At 39.4% G+C, this 21,791-nt stretch overlaps 1 long non-coding RNA gene across 2 annotated transcripts in view; it reads right to left on the bottom strand.

Moving 5' to 3' along the window:
- Nucleotides 1–1,463: 1,463 nt before the first annotated feature.
- The window catches only part of LOC107053242, a 65,478-nt gene continuing 45,150 nt past the window's right edge, over nucleotides 1,464–21,791 (bottom strand). For both annotated transcript variants that reach the window (XR_006939285.1, XR_005859900.1), the window contains 2 exons: nucleotides 14,737–14,842; nucleotides 1,464–14,122 (listed from right to left, as the gene is read on the bottom strand). This is a non-coding gene — a long non-coding RNA (uncharacterized LOC107053242). The remainder of the gene's footprint in view (nucleotides 14,123–14,736; nucleotides 14,843–21,791) is intronic.

The raw sequence follows: 21,791 nt of genomic DNA, 5'->3' as shown, positions 1-21,791 counted from the left end.
CAAGGATGCCGGTGCTCGCGGCCCCACGCTCCGCGCATGCGTTGCGCTGCAGGCAATTGTTGCTCCGCTCCGTTCCAACTTGCGGTCGGCCCCCGAGAGGCGTTGGCGCGGCCGGGGCCGGGATGAGAGCGGCAAGGCGGGGCGGCCTGCGGGTGCTGCCGCTGTCCTTGGTGCTGACTGTGGAGTGAGCGGCGCGCAGGTGAGCGCGGCCGGGCCGGGGAGGGGCGCGGGGCAGCGGCCGCCTCCCTAACCCGGCTCTGCTCCTTCCCGCAGCGCCGACGAGTCCAGCAATATGTCCTACGTTAAGGAGACGCGGACAGGCTGCTGCACGGCTACGATATCCGCCTCGGGCCTGACTTCGGAGGTGAGGCGCCCGCACTTTTCGCTCCCCGGCCCGATGCCCGGCTGACCGCCTAACACCGGCTCGCGCTTCCCCCCGCGCTCAGGTCCGCCCGTCGACGTGGGCATGCGGATTGAGATCGCCAGCATCGACGTAGTGTCGGAAGTCAACACGGTGAGTAGCGGCGGGACGGGGTCGCGGGACGCCGAGCCCCCCGCGTTATGGCGCCGCCTGCCGGCAGCGCCGCGAGAGCTGCGCGTCCAGTCTCCGCCGGCAGCATGAATTCCGCGCGGTCGCCTGCAGCGGCGTCGGAACTGCCAAGAGCCACCCGGATTCGGGGCTGCCTACCGCAAGGGAGAACACATACCGCACGATAGCCGAGCACGTCAGCACGTCGGATTTGCCAGTGAAAGCTATTTGCATTGTTGGCGTAATGATTGCATGCTTAAACTAGCACTCCACAAGTGCACGCTGCCGTGTTGAAAATGCCTGCAGAAGGTCTGAGGGTCTGGGCTCCGCTTGAGGTGTTTTGTTCTTCACACGGTCAGCAGTTGAGTTCTGAAGTGTTGGGGTTGCCCTGGCTGTAGCAGCACAGGGATAGATCAGCTTGTTTTTGTGTGTATTTGCTTTTTTAATGTGAAATGGCATGAATAAAAGCACCAAAAGTAAGCAATATGAAGCTTCTACAAAAACAACCCTTCCCACAGAAAACTGTTGTAGATTAAATGCACAACCACATCCCCTATCCAGCTACAAAAATTAGAGAAGTCCCCAAGCTACAGGTGTGAAATGGATGTCATTTGATTTCAACTCTGCTGCTAAAATGAGTATTACTAGAGATGCAGGCTTGGAGAGCAAAACTATGTACAGTGGGTGCCTCGTTCAGTAGTCTTTTCCTAGAAGAAACTGAAAAATCATCAGTTACACTTTTGAACATTTTACAGAAATGCACTGCAGGCATTTTGCTCTCTCTCTTTTCTTATATTCGGTCTCATGAAAATCTAAAATGCTTTATTTCCTCTTTTTAGCTAAAAGAAGCTTAAAACTGTGTATTTCCATTCTGATTATCAGTTTATTTCACACACACAAAAAAAAAAAGGGGGGGGGGGGGGGGGGGGGGGGGTGAAGTAATATATGCCCGTTCAAAGTAATTTTCTCATGTGTTTGCTTCATATTTTGAAGTTAACAGTTGTCACACAAAAGTGCTGAAGAGAGAGAGTTTTTCTCTTCATGTTTAGCTGTTTCCATTGTTCGCTCTGCATACAGGGTTCCTATTTGTAACTGCTAGATTTGCTGATACACCTAACAGAACCTGGAGGGAGGAGTCTGGTCACTTTGCAGGAAGCAAACCTGACTTTGCAGAGCATAAAGGGAGCATGATAGATGTATCAGCTCTCAGAGTTCCTGTTGCTACTTTGTACTCTGGGGGAGGACCTGTTAGGGATGGTGCAGATGAAGCAGTAGGGAGCTGATTTTCTTTAGGTCTGAACAGTCAAAGAACAAACAAACTCCAAACTGTTTCTCCCATCCTGTAACAGAATCACTGCTTCTGCAAAATGGTGTACCCTGGGAAAACCAAACACTGCCAACACCATCACCAAAATACCTGCTCAGAAAAGTCAATCGTCAACACCTGAAATCCTGTTAATTCAAAGGAGAGTAGATGTGACAGTTTCCAGTAGCAGCATGAAGGGGTAATAATTTCATAGCAATTGCTGGCTCACAGCACTTCTGCTTAGTTCTGAAGGATCCAACATGCACCTCTCTTCTCCCTTCCAACCCTTGCACAGCCCCTGGGAAAGTGTAATTTGGTTTTTAATTATGGAAAGTTGTATGCTGGATGTATTCTTTGACTTGCTACGAGGGGCAGCTTGACTAAGGTGGATCAAAAAAATCAAGACATTTTCATTACACAAAATGCCACATCTCTCCCAGTGGAAGGAAGCAACCATTCCTAGGTATAGCCAAAAGACCATTCTGTTCAATCAGTCTCATGTAGGAGTAGCAGGGGAAGTTGTCTCATGCCTGGGCTCTCCTCAGTCATGTAAAACCTAATTTTCAGAGTGTCAGAGGCAGCTGTTCCAAATCCTGGTACTCACTGGCATGGTTAAACTTCCTATTCCAGTTCCAGTGCTTAGATAAGAGTAAAGATTTTTACTTTATCTCTGTACCTCTTCAGTGAATTAGATGAGAATTTGTCATGGCTGTAGGCTGTCTGCCAAGTCAACAGGCAGATTTGTACGTCTGAGTAAATCTAGTCATTGGGTAAAAAGTTGAAATACAGACAACAGAACTATTGTGACTTCTGTGAAAACCAATAGTAACAACTGTTCAATCAAGCAGCTTGTCTACCTGTAGCATCCTCTCCAAATATGCTAAATTATTATGAGATATTTTACAGAATTAATAAAAAGTTGTATAGGTATTCTTGTGAATCCTCGAAATTACAGTCTTCATCTGCTGACCTCTTCAAGCTGCATTGTTTTATAGCTGTTTTGTAGTACAATAATGCCATAGAAACTTACACAGAAAGATTAATTGAAGCAGTCATTCTCATAACTCCTCTGTTTGGCATCAGATACACAGTAATATATTGATTTTTGTAGATAAAAAGCTGAAGAACTTGTCATACATGAAACAAGCAGGAAAAGTAGGATGTAAAAGTCCTAATGACCAATGTTCTTTTCAAAACCTACATATTTCCAAATATACCATAAGTTTTAATCTCTTTCCATCAGATTTTCCCATCCTTGCTACAACAATTGGAATTTACAAAGCATTTGCTTCCAAAGGTACAAAGCGATCCTTCACTTTGTTTCAGTTAATGACAGTTCATCTAATTTTCATCCATGACAGAGTTCTTTTAGAAGTATGCTAGACATTTACATGAATATAGTGATTTCGTTAAGAACCCTGCTATTACTGAATCTATTAAGTTTCTGTGATGTTAATTGTCTGTTTTATCACTATACCTTTACACTATTAACAAGAGATGCTGATTGCACAGCAAGAATGAACATAGGTGGCACAATTCACAGTAACTACCTTCAAGATCCAGGGCAAGCAAGCAAACCAAATGTCATATTGCTCTATCTACTAGAAAATACTTGAGGAGTAGCTGGATACTACTAGCACATACAATACATGATATATATTATATATAATTTAGAGAGAGATAAATCATTTACAGAATATATATATTTAGAGAGAAAACACATATTTTCTCTCTAAAATATTTTTTCTACTGAGTAGGTGGTCAAACCTTTATCATAGTGAAAAAGTAGCTTTATGTCCTTTGAAAACCACTGCACTTGAAAAATAACCTTTTATAGAGCCGTTGAGAGAGATGCAAAAAATACTCCCATTAGTTCATTTTGGGGAACTCTGTTCTTAACCTACCATACTGATTTGACATTGGTTTTGTGATACCAGATTGCAGGTTTCATTTCCGAGCAAGAAGAGGGAAAAAAATCAAGAAAAGATATGCTCATGTCTTTGACATGAGAGATATAATTCTTTACCATCTCCAGACCCAATATTCTCCCCATGCTTTCTCCTTAAAAAGCCTGTCTCATATACTGTCAACATACCTGTTGGAAAACGTATGGCCTGGAAATAATTTAGTTTAAACCACTCATTTTTGCATCCTTTTGAGAAACTGATAATTCAATAAGCCAACTACGTCAGTTTTTTTTTCCATTCATTTCATGTGATACCACCCTCTCATATTCTTTTATCTTTCCTGCCTTTATGATTATATGTAAGAAACTGGACCAAGAAACAGGATTTATCTTCTGGTACATTTTTGATACCTTGACTTATGCTGAATGAGGAAGTTCTGTTTGTGGCACGGAGTGAAACCGTATCATGACCCCATCACTGTGATAGATTTGAGGAACAAAATGTTGCTCACAGCACTAAAGCTCCACTGCTCACGTTGTCAGACACCCTTTTCTACTACATTTACCTCACTTTTCCTGGGAGCAATGTAGTGCTTCAGGGCTGCTGCCAGACCTACTGTTGAATCACTAGTTTACATTGTAAATGAAATTCAAGATCAATCCACTTTCTGACGTGCCACATACGCTACTTCGGAAGTTTATAATCAGTCTGAAGGCTCAAATACTTTAGTGCATTCAGATCACCATACTTTGTTCAATTTGGGTAGTTAACAGTTCTGCAAGTGTGGAAAACTGAAAAATAAACTCCTGTGACACTGTGATCTATAGCAAGGGTCATCTTTATCTTCAACATGGATCATTCTGGAAGGCTGCGTGCTTTTTCAGTTTGAACTTTCACAGAGTCATTTCCCACATAGCAGTGTTGATGTGCTTTACTTCTTTTGAGATCTTCACAAGTTTGCTATGTTTACTGTTTATCACCAACGCCACAACATAATTCACTTCAAAAAAGACAGAAATCAGTATATACAGAAATGAAATACAGTGTGTTTCAGAACATCCTGTGATCATCAGGCATCCAGAATGAACATCAGAACAAAGCCAAATTAACAAGCAGTCTTTGAGCAAATGTCATGTACAATGTGAAGCAGAGGGTTATGGTTCCATTCAGAATAAAAGCCTGTTGGCATCCAGGGCTCTGTGAACAAAGCATAGATAGTAGGTCAAGGGAACTGATTATCTCTTCTTGGTGCTCACTAGACTCCATTTAAGTACTGCATCTGGTTCTGGGTCCAACCCAGTTATGTGATGCAGAACCGAAGGTAGTTCAGTGGAGAGCCACCAAGCTGGGATGCTTGCTGTAGGACCTAGGGTTGTTCTTACTGGAAAGAGATTGCTCTGAGGGTGCATTCCCAGGATCTGTGAAGAGGTTATGGAGAATACAGAGCCAGACATTTCACAGAGGTATGTGGTGTGACAGCAGATGCAAAGTGAAACCGAAGAGGATCAGAGTTGGATGTAAGGAAAGGAATGTTTTTTATTCTGTGAGGACAGGCCAGAAGACAAGCTGGATGCTCAGGGAGGTTGTAGTTTACATCGTTGGTGGCCTGTAAGAGCCAGCTGGATCAAACTTTGAGCAACTGGGTCAGGCTTCATAGCTGAATGACTTTATTTTATAAAATCATAATTGATTACTACATTCAGGAAACAAAACTCCCCTTGATATTAATTAGCATTCAGCTTTAGTTGGTTGTGCTTAATTCCAAGATCTGGGACTATCACACAAGACTAACTTGTCAATATATGCATATGAATATAGGCACATATTTTCAAATTTGCCTACAGATGAAAGTCAAGCACATAGATGCCGACAGGGCTTGGAAAAATAGAAGTGTTTCCTATTACTTGAGGGCTGAACCTGTAAATGACAGAAGGTACTTCTCCCTCAGTAGTTACCTACTGAATCTTACAGAAACTCTGTTTTGGTTCAGGATATACAAAACAATCATAAGCAAACAAATAACACTTTGGAAGGATTCTTTCTTTGATTTTTTTTTTTCTCACAGTAATTTTGCATCACAGAACACCACCACTGCAGCAAATGCATTATGGTGCATTTACAACAAAATGCATAACAGCTTCCAGAAATTTCTTCATTAATACCCAGCACAACTGCTTATATTAACTGCCCCAGTTCTCAAGGTAATTTCAACTTTTCAATTTTTGCTGTATATTTTTAGACTATTATGTATATACACATGTTACTTTATTTTAGTAAATTCCCATTATTATTTAGTTCAGAATAAAAAAGTGTCTTTTATTAATAAAGAGAAATCAAGAGAAGACTAGAGTAATATTCAAGAGAAATATACCACAACCCTGTCCACAGCCCAGGACCCCATTTCAGCCTTCCCAGGCACTGGTGTTTAAGCCCTCAAGCTGAGTAAGGCTTAGAACAACTCCAAGTTTGCTCATTACCCCTGTCAGGCCAGCATTCGTACACTAGACCCCAGCTATTGACCGACTTCTGCGTATCCTTGCAGGTTATGTTAAGGCACTTATTGCAGGCTAAGGGACTCTTAAGCTGCGTTTATTGACTACCTGGAGTTTCACACGCTATCTTATCCCTTCTCGCTGGCTGGGTTAAGTATCTGAGAAAGCAGGATATTGGCTGCTATGAATGTCAGACTAGAAAACCAGCTCTCTTCTAGGCAATTTCATATCAAAATTGGTGTCATGAATCCCATTTCCATAGATCCCTTCCTTCACAGCAGCAAAATTTGAATCTCAAGTTTGGTACATGGAGAACTAAAAAATCAACTTCTTCACCTCAGCCAGGTAGGCAACAGAAGCAATCAGGTTAGTTGCAATGATAATAAATGCAAATCCTCAATATAAATACATCCATCAGACAATATTCATAGAGATTAAATTAATTTTTAAAAATGACATAAAACTCAACAATTCTTTATGAAAACTTGTCTAGCTGCAATGCAGAAGGAAGAAGTACTTTCTCATTATAGCATGAAGGACATGCAAAGGACTTGAAATGAATATTAATAAGAATGTTCAGCAACTGATTTTATTTTTTCCAACAAATAAGGAAAAACTAGCCAAGTAATAATGTATAAAGGTCAGATCATTTCACCACTGTCTGCTTCAAGTGTAAGTAATTATGTTAGCAGTGAAACATGGAATGAATGTAGAAATCAACATCTTGAGGTTAAGCAGCGAGGTCACTGTTATTGGATGTCTTGTTGGGTTGTTTTTCATTTGAATACAGAACTATGTCATTCTTCAACAAAATTAACAAGTAGACAAAAAGGATGAAGTGATAACTTAAATGTGGCTTTGTATGACCCAGAAAGGTCGTATACGTGACTCAGAAAGTGGTCCCTTCCAACTGAAGCTATTATATGACCTTAATTTTTGTTGCAAATCAAACTAAACTGAGAACAGCTTCAAGGTTAATACAAGCAACATACCAAATTCTTTTTTTAGCCTGACAGGCACAATACTTCACAGGTTTCCTTACTTCAAGGTTTAAATGAACTAGCTATGAATGCCCTTCATGGAAAATATGATTCTCTTTTTTGATGTTAAAATCACAGTTGCCCACAGGGCAGTTCTTCCAGTTTTCTCAATTGCTTCTCTCTCTGGACACTGCAGGTGGCTTACCTTCGCTACCTAGCTTTTCTCAAGGGTTGGTAAGCTCAGTTCTGACCCATGTACTTCAGCTTTTACTCCAGATTTTACACCTGACACCACATGGTGTCCTGAGACATCTGTAGTGCAAGCAGACAATATATACCATGCAGAGCCTACATTTCTGAATACAACAGACAGTATTCACCCTTCCCATTTGTTTAAAGCACACTCCAAGAATGCAGCACAAGATTACAAGTGATAGAAAACTGCTAGTCTGTTGAATTTTAACAACATTTTTGATAAGCTGCTTCTTGCCTTCTAGTTTCTCCTGAGCCTAGAGTCAAAAATAAATAAATAAATAAATAAATAAATAAATAAGCAAACAAATAGAACAGAACAGAACTGAAACATGCTGCTGTTACTGTAACAAACTGTCAGAAATAGCTGCAAAGAAAAGGACCACACATTTCCTTGATCATTTACCAAAACACTTTTGCTTCCAGGTCTCATTCTTAAAATCCACAGTTAATCTTATAGCAATGGGAGGTCTGTAATGAGGTGAATTTTCTCATCCCATAACAGAAGGTCACAATATTTTCTCCAGATGATTTGCGTGTCTGCATCAAACAACATGGCCATGTTGTGAGCTCTGAAAATTTTCTGGGGTCTGTTAGCCTCCACAAACCCCACAGTTGGGTAGCACAAACATGTTGAGGGCATTCAGGGTCACAAATGACCCTAGTAATTGAATTGCCAACAATTCACACAAAGGACCCATTTCCTGTAATTATCATTTCTCTAAAAAGAAAAAAAAAAACATCTCTATAAAATTCAAAGTCGTCATAGAAACCCGTGGTCTCTTTAAATGAGTGTGTAGGTGGGTAGAGCAGAGCGCTTAATTAAAAGTTTGTATTTTTATTTTCCTTATTTTCATTGCTTTTTTTATTCTGATTCTGGAAAGAAGAGAATATCAGAAACTCCCAAAGTAAGCATTTGTCTTCATAAGGAGATTGAAGGGGCACATTTCAAATGACTGCAGAACTTAGTGATTTTTTTTCAATCAGCTTTATTTTGTACTCTATTGCCTGAAGTGATTTCTGAAATTCTTCTAGGATCTTCTCATACCTTCTCTTCTAACTGCAATTCAGGAAACACCTTGAAGTGAAGCTGTGGAGCCAGGAGAGGAAATAGTCACACCATCACTTCTCCCTGAGGTGTGGAAAGATTCCCAGTCTCAGGGAAGGAACAGAAACATGCTCCAAAGCTACTACTACTAAAAAAGACTTGTTCCTGTTTCTGAGATGCCAGGTAGTCTGACACAACATCTGAAACTACAGAATTAAACCTGAAGATTTCTGTCATTCAGCAGCACCCCCAACTGATGTGTTTTCTGGACAGCGGTATTCCAAGCAGCAGCTGCTGGGAAGAGGTCTCCAGGATGTCTCATTCCCTATATTAAAGTATGCTGTGTTTTGAAGCATAGTGAAATCTCAGCAACCTAGAACTAAAGGATTCTCAGTTGATGACAGAGTCCAAGATGGCTACTAGAAAGGTTTTATACTTGAATACTCTTTAAGACTCCTTTTCTTCTTTCTAGAAAAAGAATTCTGGATCTAAAGAGGGTGCACATTTGGGCTTGTAGAGTTCCTCTTCCCTCACATGAAATACTATCTGTAATTCTGACAGCACTCCAGAAAGTGTATTAAAATGAAATTGCTTCTACCCCAAAGGAAAAGCTATTGCAAATATGTTCTCTACGAAATTTGTAGTAGCAGTCACTGAATAATCTAGCAGAATAGTACCAGATAATGATGTGCATTCCATTATTTTTCTAAGCAATAGCTCTGTATTAAGATTTTCTTATGCTGGAGATGGAGAAGGTAGATTAGACTTCTTGCCTATTGAGGCTGACAATGTCCTTTCAAAACTGCAATGATGGTTTTGGCCAAGGCGGTGTCACACTGAGGTTTGCTACATCTTCTGCTAGGGAAAATGCTTGATTGTTTGGGTTAGGTCATGAACAGGTAAAATGGAATCCAAAACAAAAAGACAGCTTCCAGAAAGCTCCATTATCACTTAGGCATCCATCCTGTAGCAAGATTGAATTGTAAGGTTTTAAATGCCTACAATAAAATACCTAGTTTCAAAATGAAGATTTCAGACTGACAAACTTAATTAAAGACTGGAATAAGTGTTCTCCATTAAAATTCATCAATCCATTTGGCTGAGATGAAGAATTTCAGTTGAGTCTTTTTTTAATTATCTATAGAATGAACTGAAGAGACAGCAGTTAAAATGCTGAAACAGATAGATGGTGTCTAAATATTGTTCAAGATCTTAATCATATTAAAATAAGAGTGCAGTTATTTCCCCAGCATGTTTTTAATCAGAAGAGCCTTTTAAGCACAGCTGAAATAAAACAAGTACCAGACAGCTGCAGGTGGATGCGTTCATGCTGAAATATCTCAGGAGCTTCTAGGCAGCACTGAGGAGACTGCTCTCATCCAAGAAGACTAGATGCTGATAGTCCCATTGGTCTCAGTGAAACTGCTCACGGGTAAAATTTCTCACACCAGTAGAATTAAGCGCATGTTCATTTTACCAACTTAACAGTTTCTTCAGCAGTTTGTATAAGCATCCAGCTCTCCAGTTACAACAGTTTTAAACCTTTATTTTGTTATAATTTTCTGTGTCATTACTTTTTGTCGTGAGAGAATAACCAAGCCTGGAATGAGAACCTTTCCCTGTGTTCTTCCATGCTGATTTATCCTTTCTTTGATCAATTTGCTTGTAAACCATTCATTCTGAATACCAATACACCGGCCAAGGAAAGGATATGGATGAGGTTCAAAGGCTACATAAATATAATATATTGCATCTCACAGGCAGTGCAGCTTTGTCACTGGCTTCCTATGAAAGGAGTGAAACATGGGATTAGCAGCCACCTATAAATTCAGGATTTATTTTATCCACTGCACCAGGACTGATTTAAAAAAAAAAAAAAAAAAAAAAAGCTTTCAAAACATCAATAACATGCTGGGATCCAAATCTGCAATGACAGACTTCACAGCTTGTTAAACGCTTTGTGGATTCTTACACTAATAGGAAGCAAATATGGTGCCATTGCGGTAGCAATTTGAAACGAATCCTGCATAGAAATTCAGCTTGCAATGCCAAGAGAAATGGTTTTGCTTTCCAGAAGCTCACCAATAGTATATATTATTGAGATCTCAAGGATTAACACATTATTTCCTTTTAATTATTCCTAGCAGAAATTCGGGGTAAACAAAAAGGAGATGATTACAGTTACCAGCATAAATCAGAAAAATACAGTGTAAAGACAGCCTACTAAAATAGCAGTATGGTTTTTAAACAGGACAAGAGGTAATGGTTTTAAACTAAAAGAGGGGAGATTTAGATTAGACTGCAGGAAGAAATTCTTTGCCGTGTGTGTGGTGAGGCTATGTCACAGGCTGCCCAGAGAGCTGTGGGTGCCCCATCCCTGGTGGTGCTCACGGGCAGGTTGGATGGGGCCCTGGGCAGCCTGAGCAGTTGGTGGGGCTGGGAACAGCTCTGCATATGGCAGGGAGGTAGAACTGGGTGGGCTTAACTATTCTATGATTTTATGGTCTTTTCTTTCATTATTCATGTCCACAACTACATTACCACCTAAGCATGACTTACAAGCTTTATAAGTCACAAGTGAGAGTCTCTGCCATTCTTTGTAGAGATTAGTGATTTTTTTATTTATATATTTGTATTTAAATAAATTAATTAGGATAAGTCCACAATTTGGGGAAGTATGTGGGAGTTAATTCTTTTCCCTCTCAGCAAGCTTGAACGTCACTGTAACAGTGGGGCAAAGCTATCAGAGGAGGTCGCAATTCCAGAGGAAAAGACAGTAATTCAGCTAGCTCGAACAGTATGCATCTTGGAATGCAGTGCAGAAACCTTAGATTTCACTCTACGTTCAGCAGGAGATCAGTGCCATCAGTAGTTAAATGTCACATTATAGAATAAAAGACAACAGGCTCAGGGTGAGATCCATGGTGGAACCGTAAGCCAATTTCCGAACTCAGACTTCGTTGTGCATTGTTGTGGACGCAGAGCAACTCCTCTGGCCCTTAGTTTCTCCTCTATTACAATTCCTGTCTCACAGGGATATTGTGAGAATTAAACTCATTGTGTAAGAGCTTATTTGGACAGTGGGGAAGTTTCTGTACACTCGGAAAGAAAAGACATACAGCCTGCAGCTAAAAAAGAACATACCCCCTGTGACCAGTAATTTCAGTGAAGCATCATGGCTTATGACCCAGCTGGTCTGCTCCTACATCTCCAAAACAGTATTCCTGCAGTACTGACAGAAATTTATTTTTTACTTACCTAGTGAGAAACCCCAAGACAGCACAAGATGTTGCATGGTAATTACATTTTCCTCAGTGGGATTACTGAATGACATATTGTGATATATCAAGAGGCAACTGTGAATTCAACTTGAGTCAGCACAGTAGACTTTGCCCTGTACAGTATGTTTCCAGATGAACAGTGTGAGTACAAGAACAAAAGGAAGTTACTGAATACCTCATAACATCACATATCCTCCATCAGCATTAGTTTTCAAAATACACCTGACTCTGGGCTAGCCTGGGAACATTTTGTGTATTCATTATTTGTTTAATTTACATATTTACTTTATGAGCATACTGTTTGCAGAATGGATTCACCTTCTAGTAGAAGGCAATAATTATACTCATTTGTAAAAAGAATGATGCATGTCAAACTACGGAATTTACTGTTTTTCTCTGTTTACTCCTTTATGTCACTGGCTGCCTGTTTCTTGTAACAGCAGGTAAGAAACAACCATGGCTCTTTTGTAAATAGGCTATTTAATTTCATTAAATTTAGATGTGCTCAATTTTTGGAACATTACAACAACATCCAACAGCAGAGGGCTCTGCTGATCATTAAAGAGGTTGGGAAACTTTCATGTGTATCCCTGGTGGTCTCACCAGTTTTGCAAGAAATTGCAAGGATAGTATCTGGGGAGGAAGGGGCAACAGAGCAAAAAAAAAAAATTTTTTTTTCCAGTTCCACACGTATTTACCAGGGCAATTAGGAGTATGAGCAAAATTTCCCTTCTGTGGAAAAGAATTTTCCTTTGGGTATTTGTGGTAGAGTTTTAATGCGCACTAAAAAACACAGCTTTCATGCAAAATGCGTCTTGAAAGTTGAAAAAATGTTTCCTGATCTACTGTTCTCTTATCTCAAATGGCCACTTACTAGGTTCTCTGTCACTTCCATGCCCAGTGTGCTCTGTCAAAAATAATCCATAGCAACTCTGCGTTATAGTTTCAGTAATTTCAGCCCTTTGGTCTTGAGTAAATTATGGCTGTGCTAGGAGCAACACATTTACAGCCATTCACAAAGGCAGAAACTATAATATTTATTTTAATACAACGTCCTGCACTCAGTCAACCTTCTGGTTGTACCACTCCACATGTGGGCCCATGAGAAGATTAATTTGCCCCAGAGATTATTTGCAGAAACACTGGTACACCCCATAGATAACAGATTTTGTGATTCCCCTTCACCAGGAAACTCAGCATCTTGTAAAGTTGTGCTTTAAATAGCAGTTGAGCAACACTGAGTTAAGAGAAGAACAGTAAATAATTTACATTAAATTCTTCTGTGAAAAGACCTAAGAACAAACTGGGTCAAGATGCTATATCCCAAAAGATGCTTTGCTGGCATAAATTATTTCTCATCACATTTCCAGAGTATTGTAACTCAGTTAACATTTGAACCAATGTCTGGAGATAAAGTACTCTGACCATTCAGTCTCAGGTTTATTACAGATGTGAAACACACAAATTCCTGGGGAGGTAGTATATTTTCCACAGCATGACTGCTAGTAGATAGGCTACTTTTATATGGCTTTCCACATCAGTGCCACAGATGAATTTGTGTGCAAGTCTGAGGGAAAATATGTTACAAGAACAGAAGTAAACACATGTTTTTAATGTCAGCAAGCCAGTTCATTTTCTCAGGGTTGGATTTCCCACTGCATATGCCCAGTAGACAGTTGTAAAGTTATATACATGTTATTTTTTATACTCAATAGCCTTTGTTCTGATTCACGAGATTTGCATGATGGGGCAGCAGTGTAAGGGCTCACCATGTATCCTATTCGTTGACATGGATATGAGCAAACCTAACACCTGCATAGCAGATGAGAAAAGGGACTTCTGGCAGAGAGCAGGAAGATACTCAGCTGGTTTTTGGTTATGGGTTTGCTAAAATTGGCCTGTGCTTTGAGAGATACTTTGGATTAAATTTCATCATTAATATCTAGTTCTATGGATACAATTATAGCATTTTAAAATGATGCAGAAATGGAGGAAAACAAATGGTGAACGAGTCTTTGGCCTAGACAGAAAGGCATAGAATAGACCTAGATTGACAACAGTACTTAAAAAAGAAAAAAAATTCTCCTCAGAACGTCTAGGTTTTGTGAGGGTGGGAGGTATGGTTTTCCAAAGTGTAGTATAAACATCAAGCAACAATACGTTTCTTTCCTTAACAAGCAATGATCTAATACCTTGATAGCAGGCAGTGCAAGTTCTCAGTTTCTTTGTAGTCTTGATGCACCCAGGCAGCCTCACTGAAATTTGCATTCACAGAATCAATGATAAAAGTGTATCAGATGCTCAGTGAAATATATTGATCAAACGATCTGCAGAAAAAATACATAAATAATATGTTAATAAGTATGTAGAGCATTCCAGAGTCGAATGCAAATACCAGACAGTATATTGTATTCAATTCTAGTACAATCAAATTTTTAAAAATTCAATACATTTTTCATTAGATTGAAAGATGGTTTATGAAGAAATAAATCTCTCAGAGGGTGTAGCATCAAAAACTAAATGCAAAACAGTTACAAGGGCTGCTCCAAAATGAATGCCTTCTATTTTATTATGTTGGTCCATGACATCAGAGGCGGAAGTTGGTTGTATGGTAATAGAGGCTGAACCTTCCCACCAGTGTTCTGCTACATTTTGTTGCTGTGTGACAGATGGCAGCATAGGGGCAATCTGAAAAAAATGGTGTCCAACGTGCAAGTGTGTATGAAGCGAAGGTGCATCACAGAATTCCTCCATGCGGAAATAATGGCACCCACTGACTTTCATTGATGCTTGCTGAACATTTGTGGAGATCAAACAGTGGATATCAGTGCAGTGAGGTGGTGGGTGACATCTTTCAGCAACAGCAACATGAATGCCACATTCCAGATGGCCATGGCATGGCTGTCACACCATGAAATGAGAAGGATCTCCATCAGCTCACCTGCACAAATCAGTGTATGATGACCAGAGAACTGTGTCCAAAGTTGAATACCAGCTTCAGTGCATTGGAAATAATGGTAACTTGCTCTTTGAATCTGTTATAGCTTCTGTGGAAATAAACAGGAAGCATTACTTTTGAAGTGACTTAGGTAGGTACAGTAAAAGGAGAATTCACAGAGGTCTTCCAGAAGATGAAAATCAGCCTTGTAGAGAGTTATACACCATGAAAGTCAACAAAAGGTTTTAGCTTAGGAACAGAAACACTGATATTTCTTCTTGCTCTAGAAAATATTTTGTGAATAGATGGTGCCAAATTTTCCTTGTTTTATAAACCAGGCAGTACCAACAACTACACAATATAATCAGCAGAGTGGCATGAATTTTAGTCTTTGGTTTACTGGTTTATCTATTTGAACACAAGATTTAAACAAACAAACCAGCGAGTGTAAGCAAATCGTTACATCTGTTTCTATATCCCTCCATAGTGTTCCATGGCAAAAAAAAAAAAAAAAAAAAAGGAATTCCCCTTTGTGGGCAAAATAGTAAGTGAAAACATGAAAACATAAGGCAATGCAGAAAGTTTTATACTGCAGATTATATAAGCCACTCCTGTGTCGGTTACAACTATTGCTTCTTTAGCATAGCATCTTATGTATTGAAATGGATGTTATTTGTTCTTCTTCATATGGGATCCTCTGGAAAATTCTCCAGTTGGCATTTCTTGCTGACAAATTGTCCAAAACCCATGAATCTATCCCTTGCCTCCCACAATAGCAATTTGCTACTGTGGAAAATAGAAGAGTTGATCAATAGCAGGGAAACAGCAGGAGTTTAACGCACAGAGCTCCCCAAGCAATGCAACCTCTGAAAAAAAGATAAGAAAAAAAGCTCTTTAGAAAAAGAAAAAAAAAAAATAATCACCCCCAGAAGAGATAAAGAGATAAGAATGGCTGGCCACAGTTAATTGGCAAGAGCTTAAGCAACATGATGAGTCAGGCAGAGAAACAATAAGTGATAACAAGGAACTGCGCAGGATAGGGATCAAGGACATCATATGCAATGTTGCTGGGGATCTTACAAAACTGAGTATTGTTTTCCCCGGAGGAAGGATTAGAAAGGAAGGTTGTTTTTCAGCTTAGATTCTGGCTAGCCTAATTCAATTCCTACATCAGATGTAGAGATGCATTTATGTTTTATCTAGCTATATTATTTCACTTTACCAAAGGCCTGAGCTTTCCAACACATTAATTATGACAACATTCTACAAAATTATTATTGAAATACTGAAATATCAATTCACTGAGATTTTACGGTATCTGATTTTATTTTTAAAGTGAAGCTATCTAAATGAGCTTCAATTGATAAGAGGTAGAGTCACACAGAATGATTTATTGCTCTGTACAATGTATTTCTACCTCTTTTTTTTTTTTCTGTTTTGTCAGGTGACTATGATTTGCTTCCAATATTTTCATGTCATTGAGAAGTCTTTTTTTAATACTCATACCATGAGTTACTAAGGACTTGAAAATTCACTATTCAGATATTTGGGAGAAAATGCTTAGAAGGATGGTTTTATGAAAGGAAATGCCTACAAAGATGCACTTTTCCATACACATTTTCTTCTGTTGATTATAAAGCTAAGAGAATTAACAATATTTACTGGATTTGTACACATTAGTGAAAATATATATAACATTTATGGAGCCTTCACATCTCCAAGTGTTGTCTTTCCTGCAAGACTTAGGTAGCTGTAGTCCAATTACAGAACAACAAGGAAAAAAAAGCATAGGATTTTTGTTTTCACTAAGCAAGTCTATTTGGAACATTTATCAAATCAGTGGCATTATTTGCCTCTGTGGTGAACTGCAGAAAGAAACTTTTTTGACTTTCCCATTTACCGTCCATTCTGGAGTAAGTACTGGAAGCCATAACAAAGCAAAAATCCTTTCTGAATTAAACAAAGGGAAGGCTGGATAATGTTGACAGAGAAGGGCAAAATTGGTCAGTGTAGCACTTCATCACAGCTCTGTGCAGGTTCTCCACGTTCATTTTGAGTGCAGAATGGTTCAGCTGAGACTGATAGTTTTCCTTTGATGACCAAAGCTGCTATATGATAAAGGTCCTCTTCAACAATTAAATTAATTTGTTAAAAGGTGTCAGTGAGTGCTTGCTCATTGTCATGCCAGCACCTTTTGGGAGTGAGGTAGAAGAGCCTCTATGCTTTCTTTTCAGTATGGCTATTTAAATATCATTTAAATTTGGAACAAACTGATGAGGAATTAAAGCACACACTTTCCTCAACCATTTCACAGTCTTAGCTTTTGTAACTTTTGTTACTTTGGCTCAGATAGAAGGCAAAAACTGCAAAGACACATTCCAGAGCAGAAGTACTGTAACCCCATTCCCAATCTCATTCCAGTGGGAACAACCTCCTTAGGACTTTATTTTTCCATGTAAGTCAACAATAACTCCATTTATACCAGTGAGTTACATCAACAGGGAAACTGGTAACTCTCGTAAGAATTACAGAGGCAAAATCACTTAATTATGAGGACAGGCTGAGACATGTGGGGCCCTTCACCTTAGAGAAGAGAAGGCTCCAGTGGGACCTTATAGTGGCCTTCCAATACCTGAAGGGGGCCTACAAGAAAGCTGGAGTGGACTTCTTATAAGGGCATGTAGCAACAGGACAAGGAGAAATGATTTTAAACAGGAAGAGGGTAGACTTAGACTAGATATAAGGAAGGAATTCTTTCCTGTGAGGGTGATGAGACACTGGAACAGGTTGCCCAGCAAGGTTCTGGATGCCCCCACCCTGGAAGCATTCAAGGTCAGGCTGGGTGTGTCTTTGAACAACCTGGTCTAAAAGGAGGTGTCCCTGCCTATAGCATGGGGGTTGGAACTAGATAATCTTAAAAGTCCAATCCAACCCAAACCATCCTATGATTCTGTGAAAATGTTGGCATCTATAGCATTTTGAGGTTTTACATAGTACTCAAGCTAACAGCAAACGCTGTGATTATGCTGTTTTTATCAATACAGCTAAGAAACCCTAGGAAATGCTAATTAAACTACTCACTTGATAGGCTTGGGACACGTTTTTTTTCTTTTATTGAAATGAAACTTCTACAGAAGCTATAGAGTAGAATTGATACATTGATATTTATAGCTCACTTAAGCTGGCATGACTTAATATTATTTGTATAATGACAATTTATAATCTATTAGTCCAATAAAATATGACTGCAGGCAAACAAAGCTGGAAAATGTCTCACTTTAAAAATCCTACTCAAATCTCATTAACCAATCAACTGCATTCTTGAAAACCAATGAAATCTTCAAACACATTTTAAGACTTTCTGACCAAAAGACTCATACTGCCTTGAATAATGAGAAAAGCAACAAAAGAGAAGTGATTACTGGCTAAGCATTTATATTCCAGGTTTTAGTTGGATTATTGTAAATTCTTCAGATCGTAAATTCCTCAGATTCATTATGTTCACACTGCCAAGAATTACTCTAATATAGTAGATGAGAATTACTCTAATCTATTGCTGTTGACTGCCAACAGTAATTCTATTAATTCAAAGAGCTAATGACATTTACTAGTATTGCCGTGATGTCTATTGCATCTTTGAAAGTATATGGGAATACTCAGTGGTGCATCATTCTAAACAAACTAAATTGAGTCTGAGTAGGTGAATGGCACCCGTAATCCTGAATTATACGCTCTGCATCAAACACAGAGAGCATGAAGTATGCAAGACTATGGCTCATCCAGTGATGGAGCCAATCATCAAGCTACTACCCTTCCAGGCTTGTATTTTCACATAATGACCAAAAAAAAAAAAAAACCCAAAAAAAACCCAATAAATGACAACAATAACACAAAGGTAAGGGCTTGAGTCTGGAAGCAGAGCAGCTGGATAGTGCAGTACTATCCCCAAAATAAGTCCAGGCTCAGCAAAGCCTATAATGTGGGTTTAGCATCCCACAAATGTAGCTGCACTGTTTCTTTTTCAGAACAGACATAGGTCAGAAGCAGTTCAGGTTGTCCGTACCAAGACCTCGTGCATCAGGACATGCACCAGGTAATGAAACTGACGTCAGCTCAGTGGGCAGAGACCTAGCTAAATAGAATTCACCTTCATAACTTTGAATGTCTAGGCTGTAGGCATTCAAGCCAGGGATATCTCACAGAAAAGGAAGGTGCAGTAGGTTTTCTTAGCTGCCTGCAAGCTTGAGCAATCATGCAGTATATTATGTACACTCATTTGCCTGTTGTAGAGTAACAGATTTCATTGCTCCCTGAGGAATGCTGAAACAAAATTATGCTGATACAGGGCTAAGTAACTCCTGTAAAAGCCGTTGTATGATTCTGGTTTAAAAAAAAAAAAAAAAGAGTGAGAAAAAGTATCTGCAATCCAGCCCTACCCTGGTAAATGTCTAATGTTAATTTTACACTAATTTCAGATAAAAATGCTTGCCTGTGCAGCTTTGGAGGGAACAGCACACCATGTACATCCTAACAAGTTGGCCCCTTTCAGAAGACACAAGTTGTGCTTTACAGTATAAAAAGTAAGCATTCCTAAATGTTAAATTAAAAATATACTAATCAATTAACCAAAATCAGTTATTAATCAAATTCTGCTGTTCTGGGTAGCTTCTATAACAAGTGTTCTATTCAAATTTCTATCCAAGTCCTTGACCTTAAATTGTTCCCATGATTAAGCTGGATTGCTCTTTTAGGCACTCTGAGCAAATGAAGGACAGGGCAGAAAGCCCTAAGGAGAGACCAGAGCTGCTTTTATAGAGAGCAAAACGCTACATACAAGGCAATAATCCAACACATCTATGTGAAAGCGCTCAGATTTCATAGTCTAAACCTCAAGACTTAACATTTGCATAAAGCAAACAAGTGAACCATAAGAAAACTAAGAATCTGACTAATTAGAGAGCAAATTTTCTTCTGTCCAGTCAGATACATGCTGGGTACACAATTCATAACAAGTTGTACTCATGACAATGTAACCAAATTTAAATTAAAGTATGAATTTTATGTCATGGACAAGGGTTCTGTAGGAAATTTTCCACACTTAAAAGAAAGAATATGAGAGAATAAAGGTATTAATGTTGTTGGTTCAGAAACCTCAAAAGCACAGCTCTGATAAAAGGATGATTTGCATCACGGAGATCACGCTCTATGTACATTGGACACTACTTCAGATGTTATTATAACCTCTTTCTGTCAGGAATTAGCATGAATAGATACTTAGGTAATTGTAAAATAAAGTAATTGTACACCAAAAATATGTCACCTTTCTTCTTGCCTCTTATCAATTACTGTCCCGATGAGACGATCCAAAGATACGTATTGACACTGCAGAGAAGAGGATCAGAAGGACCCACAGTCCATTCTTTAGGCAGGAATACTTCTGCAGTATAGTACCTCTACCACTCCTGAAAGAGATTTATGTAATATGTACCTAGACTGTGACTGATTTCCCTGTGACATTCTGAGGCATCTAATGCAAAATTTATCATCAGCGTAAGGAAGTTTTTCCCTTACTGAAAGCTACCTTCCTGCATTTCAAGCCCATCACATCTTCACTCAGCCACTGAAGTCAGCAGAGACCTTTCATGTATTTGAAGACTGATACCACAACCCTTCTATGCCTTCTCTTCCTTATGTTAAACACAAGATGTTGCAGGTTCTCTTTCTGTTTAACATCCCGCTACAGCATGTGCCTTTTTTCTTCCTTCATCAGCTTGACACAAGACCATTCTTGTCTTGTGAGCCACAATAAATGCTCCAGATCTTTCTCTCTCCCTTCCTCTCCTCTTCTGCATGGGAAGATCTTCCTGCAAATAATTGGAAAGTAACATCATTGTCTTGCCTTAGCCATAATGTCAGCAAACTCTCCACTGTTATGAGACAAGCGGGAGCATGCAGTGGCAGTAAATCATGCTGCCCTCATAGTTCCACACATGCTTTTTCTGCTTTCACGCACTGTATCATGTAGTGGACACTGGCCAACTGTCTAAGCCACCCTCGACATCTACCACCTTTTACACTCCCTGAAGTACCCAAGACATTTGCAAAGGGCTGGAAGATGTGAAACAGCATCTACATCATTCTGGAACAACAGCTGGAGTCCAGGCAGGACACACTGCAGAGCCCAGAGAGACCTTAAATACCCATGGTTGGGCTTCTAAATCCTATCCCTTTGTATGGTGCCACAGCATGTAAATCAGAATGTGCAAAAAGCAAAAATACATAGACTGGAAGTTCCAAGTCCTGTTGGGAACAATGGTGAACTTAGGCTATCTCAAAATAAATGTGATTAGTAGGCAAAGATTAGATAGAAAACACTTAAAATCAGTTGCTGAATATCTGTAGTCCAATTACATGAAGAATGTGTGTCCAGGATCAAATCTTCTGAGAACCACATGGAGATACAAAGAGGCAACACTTGTCCAAAATTGAGAGCATTTCTACTCAAGCACTTCAGATTTTAGTGCAGAGCCAGTGTTCTTTATTTCAAAGAGATAAAATTACAGCTCATAATCACCTCTTGCAGCAAAGGTAAAGAGCAGCGCACAGGCACTGGGGATCAACACTGACCCTTGTCTGCTTTTAATCTGCACAAGGAAGAAGGGGGAAAATGGCTATCAGCTCCTGTGGAAGCTGCTCCATCTTTAAATCCAACCAGGCTGCTATCTTAGGAAAATTGCTAATCCACAGCACTTACCTTGCTGTGCAGGCAGGTAGGACAAGAACAACTGGGGCTGCCACGATTTGATATCTGTCAGGTGTACTGCTGCTTGGAAGATATATTTGCAATACTAGCAGGTGCAAGATTTGTAAGGATCAACCGTGGCATATACGTGACATCCATGACAGGATGAATTTATAAAAGACAGCTCTGAAGTTGCTAAGTAACTGTGTCCTGTCCTCACAGCCAATGATCAGCAACAACGTGTTCTCACGCAGTTTAATACCCTTTCTTGAAATCTGTGTGAACAGGTTTTTAAATAAAACCAGATCTGAACCAA

This window comes from Gallus gallus, chromosome 4 (genome assembly GCF_016699485.2).
Source record: "Gallus gallus isolate bGalGal1 chromosome 4, bGalGal1.mat.broiler.GRCg7b, whole genome shotgun sequence".
NCBI lineage: Eukaryota > Metazoa > Chordata > Aves > Galliformes > Phasianidae > Gallus > Gallus gallus.
The sequence above is the reverse complement of the archived record's forward strand: the minus strand, read 5'-3'. Positions and strand labels throughout refer to the sequence as shown.